This window comes from Chiloscyllium punctatum, chromosome 47 (assembly GCF_047496795.1).
Source record: "Chiloscyllium punctatum isolate Juve2018m chromosome 47, sChiPun1.3, whole genome shotgun sequence".
NCBI classification, from domain to species: Eukaryota; Metazoa; Chordata; class Chondrichthyes; order Orectolobiformes; family Hemiscylliidae; genus Chiloscyllium; species Chiloscyllium punctatum.
The window spans coordinates 35313374-35327746 of record NC_092785.1 but is presented as its reverse complement, the minus strand read 5'-3'; the positions used below and the strand labels follow the sequence as shown (position 1 = coordinate 35327746).

The 14373-nt window shown below is 45.8% G+C and overlaps 1 long non-coding RNA gene across 2 annotated transcripts in view; it reads right to left on the bottom strand.

The window, feature by feature from the left end:
- The window catches only part of LOC140468578 (uncharacterized), a 34624-nt gene extending 28308 nt beyond the window's left edge, over window positions 1-6316 (bottom strand). The window contains exons 1-3 of one of the 2 annotated variants that reach the window (XR_011955704.1): window positions 6224-6316; window positions 6062-6126; window positions 4170-5677 (exon numbers count right to left, since the gene is read on the bottom strand). This is a non-coding gene — a long non-coding RNA (uncharacterized lncRNA). Of the gene's footprint in view, window positions 1-4169; window positions 5678-6061; window positions 6127-6223 lie in introns of those variants that run through there. The other variant, XR_011955705.1, reaches the window with a different exon arrangement.
- Window positions 6317-14373: the final 8057 nt, after the last annotated feature.

Below are 14373 nucleotides of genomic sequence, written 5' to 3'. Positions count from 1 at the left end.
ATCCCAATGATCCAAGAAACGGAATCCCTGCACATTGCACCACCACTTCAGAGATTGGTTTATCTGCCCTATCCTTCCCTAATTTGAACTTGGGGCTGGAAGGAAACCAGAGATTACTACACTTTACGTTCTGTATTTTAATCTTCTACCCAATCTTTTATACTCACTCTGCAAAGCCGTAACCCTTTCCCTGATGATATCATTCCTCTCAATGTATACAACAACTTCCAGCTTCTCACTCTCCCCTTTGACAATATGCTTCACAAATTTTGAGACCTCCTTCACCCTGGCACCAGAAAAGCAACATACTATGCCAGGTTCATGCTCACGGTCATAGAATCTCGATCTGTGCCTCTGACAGGAGAGTCCCCATAACAATGATTCTTTTAAATCTTCACAAACCTGTTGAACGTAAGATTCATTCTTAGTGCCCAAGATCTGACTACCACTTCTATGTTCCTCTGAGACACTTTCTCTTTCAACTGTACACAAATTAAAATGGTGTTTGAGTGAAGAATAGCAGCAGGAGAGTTCTGAAAGCCCCTCTTCCATTTCCTGACAGTCATTCATCTATCTGACTGACGCTGCTGTGTCATCACTTCACTGAATCTACTGGGCATCACACTCAGTGTCTCTGGGATGCCCTCAGTGGGATTAAGCCTAAGAAGGAGGGCTGTCGATTCAGCTTATATATGAAAATAAGTTTCCACTCCTTTCCCGCAGATCTAACATGACATGCAAAAAATACAAAATAAATATTGATGTTGAAAAGAAATCAAACGCAATTGAACAACCGAAATAAATGTCTCCTCCTCAAATAAACCAACACTCAGCTTTCAAGCGATGAAAGCAAATTACTGCCGATGCTGGAATCTGAAACCAAAAGAGAAAATGCTGGAAAATCAAAGTTTTGACAAAAGGTCAGTTAGACTCAGAATGTCAACTCTTTTCTCTCCTTACAGACGCTGCCAGACCTGCTGAGATTTTCCAGCATTTTCTCTTTTGGTCACAGCTTTCAAGCTCTGCATTAAAATAAACTCTCTCCAAAGCTGTCCACGTGTCAGCCTCTCCACAAGCTCCTTGAATGAAAGATATCTCCTTCTTTACATTTTTGTTTTAAAATAATTATTTTTGTCAAAGCTTACCCACCAGTGATGTCAGGCTCAAAGGTCGATAGTTCCCTGGCTTTTCCTTACCAACTTTCTTAAATAATGGCACCACATCAGCCTCCCTCCAGTCTTTTGGAAGCGCACCCATGGCTGACAATGACACAAATATCTCAGTAAGAGGCCGAGCAATCTCTTCCCTATCTTCCTCACAGTCTGACTTTTTTGAAGTACAGAGAATTGTTTAATGCTGGACGGTGTGATGTGAAGTCCACAAAAGGTACAGCCTCGCATCCAACTCCCTACCGACATCATGGAGACCACAGACAATGTTATACTGGAGGGTCTGGAAAAATCACTCACCCTGGAGAATCCAATGAGAATAAAGCTCCGAGAAGCAATGACCCAATGAGCTGCATTTGTCTCGATGGCACTAAACCAGCCATGATATTCGAGAGCATGGCCCTGCCTGGCAGCACGTCTGAATCCCTGAGGAAAGGCATCATCAGCCCCTCCCACAGGGGAAGGGGAGACCACACTGACCCCACTGTGTCTCTGTCACTGACCCAGGGGAGACCACACTGACCCCACTGTGTCTCTGTCACTGACCCAGTCACCATTGCCCTGGAGGTCACTCTCATTTGAAAGAAATGACTGGCGGTGAGTTTAACCTTAGAGAAGGCAGGCTCTTCAGGATGTCCTCAGCTGATGTGGGTAACTCAGCCCCTGCTGTGAGCATTGCTCTCCATCACAAAGCAGCCATCCAGCTTACTGAGAATCATATAACTGGGTTCACGGAGTAATTCCTGATGAAGGGCTTATGTTCAAAATGTCAACTCTCCTGCTTCTCATGATTTGGAGATGCCGGTGTTGGACTGGGGTGGACAAAGTTAAAAAAACCACACAACACCAGGTTATAGTCCAACAGGTTTAATTTAAAGCACTAGCTTTAGGAGCACCGCTCTTTCGTCACGTGGTGATGAAGGTAGTGCTTCCAATTAGACCCTGGTGTTGTGTGATTTTAAACTCCTGCTTCTCGGATGCTGCCTGACCAGCTGTGCTCTTCCAGCACCACCTGTTTTGACTGAGAATCATGCAATCCTGGCAGGACAGATAGAGGTCAGTTGGCCCATCAAATCCACACCAACCCTTCGAACAGCATTTCACCCAGACCCATCCTTTCCCTACACTATCCCTGTAACTCTATCCCATGTCTAACCCACCGAACCTGCACATCCCTGGACAATAATGTGAAAAGTTTAATACATCTGAGGTTCCTAACAGTGACACATATTCTGTGTTATAACATTGAAATAATGTTGGTTGTTCACGGGGTAGGTGCTGCCTTCTCACAGGATGGTGAAAGGAGGATTGAGGACGCAGTGGGACTATTAAATAAAAGTTTCATTCCTTGAGACAGGGGCTGCTGATTCCTCCTCCTAGCCATCAGAGGGAACCCTCTGCCTTGCCTCACGGTCCTGACCCGGTCACCTCTTGCCTCCTGCTGCTTCCTCATTGTCGGTCTTTCTCCATGGGGGTGGCCATCTTGGTGTGACGTCACCGCGCAGCCCCTTTCGCTTTTGCGTCACTCAGACCATTGAGAGACTGTCTGAAGAAAGAGAGTGAACAGGGGCAGGGACAAATTGCCACAGAAACAAAAATCTGCTGATTGTGCAGTGGCGTGGGGAGGCCAGCAGAGGGTGGAGCATTGTATCAACTTAAACACAAGAGGGACAGACACAGAGAGAGGCAGAGATATTGATTCATTGCTTTTAACTAATTAATTCATATTTTACTCCAGGACAAACTGTGCCCCATTTGCAGCCAGAAGTGGGCACACACACAAAGAGCACACAGAGACACATCAACATGACCAACAGCATTGTATCACTTTAAACACAAGAAACATGGACTGAGAGACATTTCAATTGAGACAAACCCCAAAGCAACAGGAGCCCATTGCAGAGAGATACAGACATAGAAAGACTCACAAACGTACAAATACTAGTACAACGCTGATGCATACTAACCCACGCTCTCATACCCACGTCAACACAGATAGTCAGACAGATTCACAGACACAGAAACACATGAATATATACACATACATAGGGTCTGTGTGCAGTAAGTGACACTTCCCCGAGTTAAACCATCTACAACAAACCCTGTATCAATCAGCTCAGCCCCTGCTTTTACACATGACAAAGTGGAACAGTCATGTGATGTCCCTCAGCCTATTGTCAGGGAAGAGGTGAATCTGTCTACAATCTCATGGTCATTTTTACACTGAACAGCCTTGTACAACAGATTCGTGTAATCACTGGATGTCCATCTGTGAAATGGATTGATGATGATGTAGTGTAGTTGTGCTCTCTATATTTAGGTAGAAGACACTGACAGTGCAGTTTGCTCAGCACCACAGCCACAAACATCCCCTGACTCCATCCGGGAACCTCAGTAGGAGCAGTGTACACAAGATGGACTGCAGACATCAACCAAGGTTCCTTACAGACCAATGGCAATGGTGAGCCAGGCACAGCCAATACACAGGAGCACCACCAGTTGACAATTCCACAACAAACCACTCACCACCCTGGCTTGGAAAAATATCCCGGTTCCACAAGTGCCATTGATTGAATCTCCTGGCACTCTCTGCCTTGGTGCGTTCACCTGCACCAAATGGTCGCAGCAGTTCAAAGTAATAACCCATCGTCATCTTCACCACCGCAATTATGTTTGTGCAGTAGGTGGTGACCCAACCAGCGGTGACCCAAACACATGAATGAATCTTAAAAAATAAGCTTCACTATTTGGTACTCGATGCACTCCTATGCTGAGTATCAGAATAAATTGAGTCTCTATTCTAGAAAATTGAAAGGCAGTTTCATTAGAATGTATCAGCTTCTAAGGAACAGATAGAGTAGATGCTGAGAAGTTATTCCCAGGGGTCTGGGAATCTGAAATACAGCGACACAATCTCAGCAGTTGCTGGAAAAGCTCAGCAGTACTGGCAGCATCTGTGAAGTGAAATCAGAGTTAACCTTTCTGGTTCGGTGATTGAAGGGTTTCACTCTGATTTAACTTCACAGATGCTGCCAGTACTGCTGAGGCTTTTCAGCAACTTCTGTTTTTATTTCAGCCCCATTCAATTGGTCATAATCACAGTTTAGTTAAATATGTTTGGGAATAGTGAGAAGCTCACTGTCATAGTGGCGGTATAGTGGTGAGCATAGCTTCCTTCCAAGCAGTTGACCCGGGTTTGATGCCTGGCCATCGCAATGTTGCAGCTTTAAAGCGATTTTCAAAGGAAAAATCTCAAGATACGACTTATTGGTCATTTTTGTCTAAAAGTGCATAAATGTATCCAATAGGTCCATCAGACTGCTGCTCTTTTGGACGGTGGTTTCTGTGAAATTGCAATGTCGAACCAGCCAACGTTGCTTGGCATCTCAGAAGCTTCATAGTCAAGAGAATGTGGTGCTGGAAAAGCACAGGTCAGGCAGTATCCAAGAAGCAGGAAAATTGACATTTCGGGCAAAAGCCCTTCATCAGGAAGGAGGCTGGGAGCCTTGGGGATGGAGAGATAAGTGGGAGGGGGTAGGGCTGGCAGTAGGTAGCCGAGAGTGTGAAAGGTGGAGGTAGGGGTAATGGCGATATGACGAAGAGGAGGGTGGTGCACATAAGTGGGAAGGAAGATGGACAGGTGATGAGAGCAGTGCTGAGCTGGAAGGTTGGAACTGGGGAAAGGTAGGGGGAGTGGAAATGAGGAAACTGGTGAAGTACATATTAATACCCTGTGGTTGAAGTGTTCGAAGGCAGAAGATGAGACATTCTTCCTCCAGGCGTCGGGTGGTGAGGGAGTGGTGATGTAGGAGGCACAGGATCTGCATGTCCTCGGCAGAGTGGGAGGGGGAGTTGAAATGTTCAGCCACGGGTCGGTTGATTGGTGTGGGTGTCCTGTAGATGTTCTCTGAAGCACTCTGCAAGAAGGCGTCCAGTCTCCCCAATTTAAAAGAGACCTCATCGGGAGCAACAAATACAGTAAATGACATGTGTGGAAGTGCAGGTGAAACTTTGATGGATTGTGGAAGGCTCCTTTGGGGCGTTGGAGGGAGGTGGGGTGGGCGGAAATGTGTGGGCTCAGGTTTTGCAATTCCTGCAGTGGCAGAGAAAGGTGCCAGGAGGGGAGGGTGGGTTGTTAGAGGGCATGGACCTAATGAGATAAGTTTGGAGAAAGTGAGGACTGCAGTTGCTGGAGATCAGAGTCGAGCATGTGGTGCTGCAAATGCAGAGTGGATTGAAGAGCAGGAAAATCAATGTTTCAGGCATAATTCCGGATGAAGGGCTTATGTCTGAAATGTCGATTCCCCAACTCCTCGGATGCTGTCTGACCTGCCGTGCTTTTCCAGTGCCACACTCTCCATCTCGGCAGCGTTCCTCTCCGTTGCTTTCCATTCCTTATATGAATGTTGATTGCAGCACAGGGATTGTTTTGAGCATGACAAATGAAATACTGCTCCCGTTGGGAACCTGAAACAATGACAGAAGCTGCTGGAAACACTGAGCAGTACCTGTCGGGATGGGGAAAGACGATTAACGTGTCAGATCTACACAAGGCAGAAATCAACCCCAGCTTCAAAACAATCAGTGGCCCTGAGTTTTACATGAAATTAACATTTTCTCTATTTCAACTTTTTCAGACTAATGCTCTTTTTCTTTGCAATATTGTGCTCAATTTTGAATAATATGTAACTGCACAAGCTTGCAACTATCCAAACAATGTATTATATACAATCAGTCGTTTTGTTTCTCAGTCTGAATGTATACCAAAGTGAGTGCTCAGTGTACACACACAATCTGATTGTTCACATGATCAGCTTCATTGACCCTGACAGACTCTGAGCATTTCTGCAGGTGGCTGCAGTTCCCACTAGCGGCCGGTAGTGGTCACTAACCTGCGGGACAGTGAAGTTCCCGGATCAGAGAGACGGAGAGACGACCGACCATCATCCCTGGCCTCCTATTGGACAGAGTGAGTGAGTGAGGGAGGGAGGGAGGGAGGGACAATAATCATTCCCTCCATTCACCCCCCCCCCCCCAATAACCACCATCATTACCTTCAGGCACGAGACTTTACCGATACAGTCCGCTCTCCCTCCTCCGACGCTGCTCCTTTGCGGGTGGGGCAGGCCGCCGCCATTTTCGCTCCAGGCCCCGCCCACCCCCTCAGTCCGCGTGCGCGAGAGATGGCGGTGAACGTGCCGCCGCCGCCATTTTAGCTCCAGGCCCCGCCCACCCCCTCAGGTCGCATGCGCGGGAGATGGCGGTGAACGTGCCGCTCCCGCCGCCATTTTAGCTCCAGGCCCCGCCCCCCCCCTCAGGTCGCATGCGCGGGAGATGGCGGTGAACGTGCCGCTCCCGCCGCCATTTTAGCTCCAGGCCCCGCCCCCCCCCCCTCAGGTCGCATGCGCGAGAGATGGCGGTGAACGTGCCGCCGCCGCCATTTTCGCTCCAGGCCCCGCCCACCCCCTCAGGCCGCATGCGCGAGAGATGGCGGTGAACGTGCCGCTCCCGCCGCCATTTTAGCTCCAGGCCCCGCCCCCCCCCTCAGGTCGCATGCGCGGGAGATGGCGGTGAACGTGCCGCTCCCGCCGCCATTTTCGCTCCAGGCCCCGCCCACCCCCTCAGTCCGCGTGCGCGAGAGATGGCGGTGAACGTGCCGCCACCGCCATTTTAGCTCCAGGCCCCGCCCCCCCCTCAGGTCCCGCGCGCGGGAAATGGTTCGCCCTCGTGCCCCCAAGTGACCGTCAGCAGCTGCTTCAGGGAGAAAACTCTTTTAAAGAGAAACAAGAACCACAATAATATGGATCAGAATGAACACCCCCAACCCACCCCCCCCTCACACAGGCAGAGAGGGGAAAGTGATGAAGGAATTGTGTGTCTGAGCATCAAGTCCCACAGCCCCCCCCCCCCGATCCAAACATTGGGTCTGCTTTATCTCTCTGTCTCTGGGCAGATGCTGCAAGACCTGAAACACACTCAAAGATACTCATTTAGGGGGGGGGGGGGGGGTGGGTCCTCGGTCAGGACTCTCTGAAGGTTCACTTTGGGGTGGGATGCCATGTGGGGAAGTGCCTGTGAGGTGATGCGCTGGGATTAGAAGGAGAAAGGCGAGAGACTGTTTTCAAAAGGGGGAAAGGTTTTGGAAATCTGCAAATCAAAGGGACTTGTCAGTCCGTGCTGTGGGATCTAGGTGAATTAATGTCAATTCTGCAATTCCATTTTACAAAGTAAAATGAGCTCACACCAGTGTGTAGTTGTTTTAGCCAAGAGCTGAGTCAACAAGAATGGAAACGATGTGGAGGAAATATTTCATTGTTTTTGCATTGGCTAAAACTGTATGTCAGAATGAGACGTGACAGCAAAACAATGGTAGATATTACGGGCAAATACATGAGATGTTGTGAGGGGATGAAGTTAAGCTAGATACGCCTGTACAAACAGGAGGTATAAACATCTGTTTCCCACTTTTACGAAAACACAGAAACAAACCCCAATTAAAAGGGTCATAGGGATCAGAACGGCCTCGGGAAAGGCACAGATGGCGGCCGTAGATAATGATGACGAAAGAATATGCCCAACAATGACCTACAGCAGGATGAGGTCAAACGGCCTTGTGAGGCCAGAAATAAGCATTTTGTCACAGACAAAGCTGGATAAGGCACGAGATAAACAGGGGTAATGGGGGTCAGTCTTAGGGAAGTGGAGGATCTAAACAGGGGAGGAGCAGTGTAAAACAATAGAAATCAAATCATATAAATGTTGTGTATGAATTGAATTTGGGGTGTGTATGTCCTCTGCCTTATAGACACTGGACATCACACCCACTTGCAAGTGTAAAATAAATGACACTACTGATTCAGATCTTGTCTCGGACTGAAATTATTGAAGTGAGTGACCTTTGTTTCTCACAGTGCTCAGGACTGTGTTCAGGTTAAAAATGCAGCCTCAGTTGGCAGCAAGGAAGGAAGGAAAGTGCAATGCTAGTGTTTGTTTGAGAAGGTTAGAATACAACAACAGGGATGTACTGCTGCTCAGGCTGTATAAGGCCCTTGGCATATTGTGCTGAAAAATGTGTTGCTGGAAAAGCGCAGCAGGTTAGGCAGCATCCAAGGAGCATGAGAATCGACGTTTCGGGCATAAGCCTTTCCTGAAGAAGGGCTCATGCCCAAAACGTCGATTCTCCTGCTCCTTGGATGCTGCCTGACCTGCTGCGCTTTTCCAGCAACACATTTTTCAGCTCTGATCTCCAGCATCTGCAGTCCTCACTTTCTCCTTGGAATATTGTGGGCAGTTTTGGGTCCCGTATCTAAGGAAAGATTTTTCATTTCAAAGATGTACTTTATTCACAACAATATGTATACAGCTAGAGTTACAAAAGCATTTCAGGCTTGTAGGAAATGGGGCAGCGTGTTGTTTTCGCAAAAAGGTAGTGATAATAAGCTTAAGTATAGCGCTGATATATAAGACCATAAGACATAGGAGTGGAAGTAAGGCCATTCGGCCCATCGAATGTAAAGGGCAGTTTCCGACAATGATTAAATCAGCAAGCGCTAGGGAAATGTATAATTGAGTACTAACTTTGGAAGGTACATACCTTCCAAAAAATTTGGCAAGAAAGAGGACTGATAAATAGCAGAGGAAAAGAACTAGGTCATGAGGAATTGATAAAACGAGTTTTGGACTCCCTGTTACTCCCGAGAGAAATAGCGATAATTCGTATAAACGGACATCAGAAGGGGGAATGAACTGGAGGTAAGAGGAAATAGACTGGCCGCTGAGGTACCTAAAGAAGCGACCCTGAATCCACAAGGAGCAGTGATATACTCCCTAATACCTACAATTCCAGGTCTTCAGGGTGCCCCGTTGTTTACTGCAAAGGGGGAAAAGGGACTAAAAGATTTAGGAGCTGCAAAGACAGCAGATGGGAACTGGATGTCACCCGAGCTGGGAGGGACCATTCCTAACCCTCCTGACTATTGAGACAGCTGCCTGGACTGCTCAGAAACGGTGGAGTCATCACACTCCATTAAAGGTCCTGTGAACGCCCCAACGTCGGAGTGGCACACTCATCCTACAGACAACCCTCTGAATGTTAAGTTGAGAAAGAAGGGATGAACTGAGACAAAAGACTTTTTTTTACGTCTGATTATGCATATATATAGTTATTGATTGGAAGGGCTGCATGGACTCACCTCTTCCTGGCGCCTAAAAGATTAAGACAGACAGGACGGTAGGCAGGGGTCAGAGATGGGTGGGTACTAGTATAACATTGTAACGTTAATAGTACTAACTGTTCAAGGAGGGGGGAAAAATCACTTCACTTCACGATGCCAAAATTATGCTGAACAAAAAGGATTTGCCAATTGTTGGGCCTGTGCAGAGGTCCCACACCATGGCAAATCTGGGATCCCGACCTCGGTAATACCGTTCACCAAAGGAGAAGTGTACAACGTACAACAATTTGACTCAAGCTCAAATGATACAAAGTGGAGTTTTGACAGGGGTAAATATAACTTTGCGAGATGGTTCCCTAGACAAGCCCCAAAAACCCAGGTTGCTATCGATGGCCTTAGAGTTTCCCCCCGAAAGGTGCAGTCAATACCACTTGTTTCTATAATCAGAATGACGCCGCACCCTTCCAATTAGGAAAATCATCTTGTGTCTACACCAGCCAAGCCACTGCCACGACCATTCCCCAAATATTAAACGGAACATATTGGGTATGCGGCCTGACGGCTAATCCATTTATTCCCGGGGAGAAATACATTCGCGTGCTTGAATGTATAGGAATGCATGCATGTTATGATGTTGATCAAACACTGCCTCAAAGCCAGAAAGGCTGGAGTGGCTGCTGTTACCTCGCTTATATCGTTCCTCACCTCTGATTAGAAAAACATGGGCACAACCTGAGAAAGGAAGGGGGAAATAAGACGTAAGGCCCAAGCGGTCTCTGAAGGAGAGGTCTGCTGTGGACACTATTCCCAAACTACGGCGCTGCAAGGGCAGGGGCAGAAATACAGAAACTGGCAGCTGCCCTTGAGAAGTTAATTAATGATACCGTCGACACATTGGGAGAAACCCAGTCCCAAATATCGGCCATAACCACCGAAATAATTGCTACAAGACTAACAGCTTTACAGAATCGAATGGCTTTAGACTACCTCTTGGCCCAAAAAGGAAGAACCTGTGCTCTGATTGGTAAGGAATGCTGCACTTTCATCCCAGACACCTCTTCCACAGAAGATAAGGCAGAAATAGTAAAGAAAAAGACAATGAATATAAGAGAAATTGGGGATGAACTTTGAAAAGATGAGGGATGGGGATGGGGCGACTGGGGACTGACTGGTTGGGGAAAGTGGTTAGTTAATTTAGGCATTTATGTATTAATGATAATAGTAGGTCTAATGATAGGATTTAACGTGTTAAAATGGATAATGAGTAAGTTGGTAATGTCTTTAGGAGGACAACAATCAATGTTGGTCATGACAACAGCGCGCGCCCAAGAAAGAGAGAGTAGCAGATTACTCCTAGAGTTTTAAAAAAAGGCAAACTTAGGAGGGCAGAAGTAGCAAGATTGTGAACCTCTGCACCTTAGGGTGAAAAGAGGGCAGAAAATAAAATTGCAAAAACAACAAATGGTAAAAGAAAAGAAATGGGGGAGTTGTAAGAAATGGGGAAGTGTGTTGTTTTCGCAAAAAGGTAGTGATAATAAGCTTAAGTATAGTGCTGATAAATCGAGTGTAAAGGGCAGATACAGACAATGATTAAATCAGCAAGCAGCAGGGAAATGTATAATTGGGTACTAACTTTAGTGCATAATTACTCTAGTAAATAATTTCTTTCATCATGATAGTTTAAATAATTTAGTCTCAGCAAAATAGCTGAGATAGCTGAAACACATAAACTAGGCAAGAAAAGACACATTGTTAAAGTGTATATTCAGGAATGGAATGTACCTTTGAACAATGTTACAAGCAAAAAAGATAAAATGAAAGGAACATCAAGTTCCAAGTTTAGCAAAATCTTTCTTATGTCAGCACTTACAGAGGGAAGGGTCGCCAACTTGGAGAAGGGGGGGAAATAATAAGAACGGATCGCAAGTTAGAGAATAAAGTTGATTGGGTAATGTAGGAGTCAGAAGAGGTGACCTCACGCAGCTCAAAAGTATAACTGTGTACTAGTTTGAATGTTCATTGCTCATTTGCTTCTGCGTTTGATGCCCTTTCTTGCAAGATCGTAGAATAAATAATCTTGTTTCCAGTTTTGGTGGTCTCGTCTAATTTTATTAAAACTTGTTTCTAACAGTCTGCACAATAATATATGAAGAAAACAAAACAAACTTTGGAGTCACACTCTGTCCAATAAACAAACCAAAGGTATCTCTTAGTTGTGTAAGATTATGTTTATATATATTTGAGGTATCCAAAAGCTCCGATAACTGAATGGACCACTATTTAAATTTGGCAGAAAGACCTCAGACAGTGGTCTTTCCCCACAGTGTCTTGGCGGCAGTTGTGCTGAGCTTTAATGCATCCCTCAGAATGTAATGCTGGACCTTGGAATGTGCCAGTCTGTAACACTTGGTCAGGGTCACCTCCTTGTCCAAAAAACCAACAAGCTTTGGACAGACCCGAAGAGCGACTTTCATTGAATTGATGGTTCTCCAGGCACAGTCAATGTTTGCCTCGGTGTGTATCCCAGGGACTATTGCGTTGGCATACACCAATAGGGTGGACAAGGAGGATCTCACACATTACGAACTTTGGGGCCAGCGACTATAACTCTATTAGTTTTAAAGTAGTGATGGAAAAGAATAGACCGTATCTAAAAGTTAGATATCTAAATTGAAGGAAGGCAAATTTTGATGGTATTAAGCAAGAACTTTGGAAAGTTGATTGGGGGCAGATACTTGCAGGTAAATGGATGGCTGAAAAATGGGAAGCCTTCAAAAGTGAGATAACAAGAGTCCAGAGTCGGTTATGTTCCTGTTAGGGTGAAAGGAAAGGCTGGTGGGTGTAGGGAACGCTGATGACTAGAGAAATTGAGTTTCTGGTCAAGAAAAAGATGGAAACAGATTGTCAGGAATAAACAGCAGGGATTGAGTAAATCCTTAGAAGAGTATAAAAGCAGTAGGAGTGTATACTTACGAGGGAAATCAGGAAGGCAAAAGGGGACACGAGATAGCTTTGAAAAAGAGGGTTAAGGAGTGTTCAAAGTGATTCTTCAAAAAAAAACTTTAAGGACAAAACGGTAACTAGGCAGAGAATAGGGCCCCTCAAAGATCAGCTAGGCCTCCTTTGTGTGGAACCGCAACAGATGGGGGAGATACTAAACAAATATTTTGCAACAGTATTACTGTGGAGAAGGACATGGATGCTGGAGAGCTTGGAGGAATAAATAGCAATATCTTGAAACAATGCCATATTACAGAGGAGGAGGTGCTGGGTGTCTTAAAAACCATAAAGGTGGATAAATCCCGAGGACTGGACCAGCTGTACCCTAAGCATTTGCTATGTTTGCCTTTCTCGGTCAGTGCATTGAGTATAGGAATTGGGAGGTTCTGTTGCAGCTCTACAGGACATTGTTCAGGGCATGATTGGAATACTGCATTCAATTCTGGACTCCCAGAAACTAGGGAAGTGATTGCTGGGCTGCTTGTGGAGATAGCCACAGGTAAGGTGCTGGAAGACTGCAGGGTGGCTAAGAGAGATGGTAAGGAAAAGCCAGGGTACTATAGCCTGACATCAATCATGGGCAAGTTGTTGGAGGGGATCCTGAAGGACAAGATTCATATCTAATTGGAAGTGTGAAGATTGATTAGGCTTGGTCAACATGGCTTTGTGCATGGAAAGTTGTGTCTCATTAACTTGATTGAGTTTTTTGAAGTAATGAAGAGGATTGATGAAGGCAGAGCAATGGAGGTGGTCTACATGGACTTCAATAGGGCATTCGACATGATAGATTGGCGAACAAGCTTTGATCACATAGATGACAGAGAGAACTAGTCATTTGGATAGAGAATTGACTTGAAGGTAGGAAACAGAGGGTGCTAGTAGAGGGTTGCTTTTCAGACTGTGATCTGCGGTGTGCTGCAAGGACTGGTGCCACATCCACTGCTTTTTACCATTGGTATAAATGATTTGGATCTGAATATAGGAACTATGGCGAGTAAGTTTGTAGAAGACACCGAATTTATTGGTGCAGTGGACAGCGAAGGTCACCTCAGAGTAGAATGGGACCTTGATCAGATGGGCTAATGGACTGAAGAGTGGCAGATAGAGTTTAATTTAGATAAATGAGAGCCGCTGCATTTTGGCAAGGCAAATCAAGGCAGGACTTATACACTCAATGGTAAGATCCTGGGGAGTGTCACTGAACAAAGGGACTTTGGAGTGCAGGTTCATAGATCCTTGAAAGTGGAGTCACAGGTAGACAGGTTAGTGAAGAAGGCATTTGGTATGCTTACCTTTATTGGTCAGCACATTGAGTGTAGGAGTTAGGAGTCATGTTGCAGCTGTCCAGGACATTGGTCAGACCAGTACTGGAATACTGCGCTCAGTTCTGATCTCCCTGCTATAGGAAAGATGTTGTGAAACTTGAAAGGATTCATGAAAGATTTACACAGATGTTGCCAGGGTTGGAGGGTTTTAGCTTTTCGGGAGAGGTTTAATATTTTGGGCTGTTTTCCCTGGAGAATTGGATGCGGACCTGATCGATGTTTATAAAATCATAAAAGGCATGGATAGGGTGAACGGCCAAGGTCTTTTCCCCAGGGTAGGGTAATTCAAAATTAGAGGGCACAGGTTTAAGGTGTGAGGGGAAAGCTTTACAAGGGACCTATGTGGCAATCTTTTCAGGCTGAGGATAGTGTGTGTATGGAATGAGCATATCTGGTACAATTACAACATTTAAAATGCATCTGGATGGGTATATGAATAGGAAGGATTTAGGGGGATACGGCCAACTGCTGGACTAGATTAATTTAGGATATCTGATCAGCATGGACAAGTTGGAGTGAAGGGTCTGTTTCCATCCTGCACATCTCTGTCACTCTATGACTCTAAAGGCCAAGGGAACCACATCTGGGCTGGCTTCTGACAGGGTAGTGTTGTAATTGAGATCAAATGAGGTTTTTATTTATTTGTGGGGCTTGGACATTGCTGGCTGGCCAGCATTGATAGTCCACCCCTATTTGCCCTTGAGA